A 2,883-nucleotide genomic window follows, 5' to 3' on the forward strand; every position below is an offset into this window, starting at 1 on the left:
CACACAAATATAAACGCGCGCACACACACACACACACAAATATAAACGCGCGCACACACACACACACAAATATAAATGCATGCGCACACACACACAGACACACACACAAATATAAACGCACACACACACACATAAACACACACACTCACACACCCAAACACACACACAAATATAAACACACACACACCCAAACGCACACACACACAAATATAAACACACACACACCCAAACACTCACACACACAAATATAAACGCACACACACACACACAAATATAAACGCGCACATAAACACACACACACAAATATAAACACACACACACCCAAACACTCACACACACAAATATAAACACACACACACCCAAACACTCACACACACAAATATAAACACACACACACAGACACACACACAAATATAAATACACACACACACAGAGTTGCTGAGCTTGCAGTTATAAACAGAAGGTGGTATGAGACAGATTGAATAAAGAATGTTGCAATTCTTTCTGTGTGTGTGTGTGTGTGCATTTATATTTGTGTGTGTGAGTGTTTGGGTGTGTGTGTGTTTATATTTGTGTGTGTGAGTGTTTGGGTGTGTGTGTGTTTATATTTGTGTGTGTGTGTTTATGTGCGCGTTTATATTTGTGTGTGTGTGTGTTTGTGTGTGTGTGTGTGTGCGCGTTTATATTTGTGTGTATATTTGTGTATGTGTGTGTTTGGGTGTGTGAGTGTGTGTGTGTTCACTAACTGAACAGATGGTGCTAAGATGACACACAGAGACTCACTCTGAAAGTGTGATGTGTATTTATTTATTTATTTATTTATTTATTTATTTATTTATCTATCTATCTATCTATCTTGTTCTCTCTGTACTCAGTTTAGATCATAATTATTGGCACTTTTATGTAAATGTAAATCCCTGGTCATGTAGTAGAAGGAGATTAGTTAGATCAGTTAGTCATCATGTGTCATCATACACACTTTATAAGAAGTTCAATTTATTAATTAAAATTCATTCATTAAAAATATTGTCTACACACACACACACACACACACACACAGGCTGCATTTACACTGCAAATTTGTTCAGATGTGTGTGTGTACAGCTCGTGTAAATAGCTCAGATTTTATTTATTTATTTATTTATTTTCACAGGCGATATGAGGCGAGATCAGATCAGTGACACTGTCGTTTTATTTCATATTGTTGTTGTTGTTGTTGTTGTTGTGTGGTGATAACTCAGTCATCATTCAGTGATGTGTGAGTGTGATGTCGGTGGAGTCCAGATGAAATAAATGGTCTGATCAGTGTGCTGAAAGACGTCCAGGTACCAGGAGGTTCTCAGGTCATGGCAGAGGGAGGACGTGGTCAGGCCCTGACCCCAACACCAACATGACACTGAAGGCTTCAAGTTTAAAGATCAGAAAAATCACCATGGAAACAACAGCTTCACTCATCCTTAATACAAACAAATGGAAATAACACAGCTGGTTAAACTCAACTGATGTTCACCTGAAGCACATGGAAGATACAGCATCTGGAGATGGAGAGAGATGGATGAGATGGAGAAAGATGAAGGGAGATGGAGAGAGATGAGAGATAGAGGGAGATGGAAGGAAATGGACAGAGATGGATAGAGATGGAGGGAGATGGAGAGAGATGGAGATGAAGGGAGATGGAGAGAGATGGAGGAGATGGAGAGAGATGAAGGGAGATGGAGAGAGATGAGAGATGGAGGGAGATGGAGAGAGATGGAGATTGAGAGAGATAGAGGGAGATGGAAGGAGATGGATAGAGATGGAGGGAGATGTAGAGAGATGGATAGAGATGGAGAGAAATGGAGGGAGATGGAGATGAAGGGAGATGGAGATGGAGAGAGATGGAGAAGATGGAGAGAGATTAAGGGAGATGGAGAGAGATGGTGGGAGATGGAGAGAGATGGAGATTGAGAGAGATAGAGGGAGATGGAAGGAGATGGAAGGAGATGGAGGGAGATAGAGAGAGATGGAGGGAGATGGAAAGAGATGGAGATGAAGGGAGATGGAGATGGAGAGAAATGGAGGGAGATGGAGAGAGATGGAGAGAGAGGGAGATGGAGGGAGACGGAGAGAGAGGGAGATGGAGAGTGATTACAGGGCTGGTATTGTGCATTTTAAGGACTTTTACCTGGCGGTGGATCAGCGTCAGTGTTCTCCATCATGGCCGCACTGATTGTGTCTGCGTGTAAGGGCTTTTATTTTGGCGGGCGGTGCATGAGTTTCCCATATCACATTTTAATGACATTAATTAAGTATCATCTAAATTAATTAGTCTGTTTTAAAGATGTGTATTCATGTAAAAAAAAAAAAAAAACTTCACACAAAGACAGCATTCATTTATACAGCAAATTTACTTTAACTTTAATGTTTTATGATCAGACAAATATGAGCTAAACCCCAGCTAGCTCCAACAGCCGACTCTCTGTACTGATATTTAGTTAAAGAACAGTTTTGCCTCCATAATGCTGACTAAATATAATTTATAAATGTATTAGTTTAGATACAAGAGTGTTGTTTATCCACCTAACCAGTGAAGAAAGTCACCTTGTGGAACATAATTGACAGATTCACAATGAAACGGAAGGGTGAGGGCTTTTATGTTGGCAGGCGGTGAATCTGTGGCGAGTAGTCTCCATAATGGCGGCGCTGTGAGGGCTTTTATTTTGGTGCAGAGTATCAGCCTTAGCTGTTCCCATTAGCGTGGCGGCTGTGTGTGTATATATATATATATATGCGTGTGTGTGTTTATGTTTATATTTCATCTTAGGTTTCTCTCCTGAGTTTTTCTTCTAAGTTCTACTAGCTAGGTTTTTTATTCATAAATGTCATTTTAATAGGAGTATATCC

The 2,883-nt window shown here is 40.2% G+C and overlaps 1 long non-coding RNA gene across 1 annotated transcript; it reads right to left on the reverse strand.

Moving 5' to 3' along the window:
- Positions 1-1,174: 1,174 nt before the first annotated feature.
- Positions 1,175-2,211, reverse strand: LOC131347918 (uncharacterized). The gene is made up of 2 exons (XR_009203853.1): positions 2,165-2,211; positions 1,175-1,535 (listed from the first exon to the last, which is right to left on the reverse strand). It is a non-coding gene; the product is annotated as an uncharacterized LOC131347918 (long non-coding RNA).
- Positions 2,212-2,883: the final 672 nt, after the last annotated feature.

Source organism: Hemibagrus wyckioides, linkage group LG27 (assembly GCF_019097595.1).
Source record: "Hemibagrus wyckioides isolate EC202008001 linkage group LG27, SWU_Hwy_1.0, whole genome shotgun sequence".
Taxonomy (NCBI): Eukaryota; Metazoa; Chordata; class Actinopteri; order Siluriformes; family Bagridae; genus Hemibagrus; species Hemibagrus wyckioides.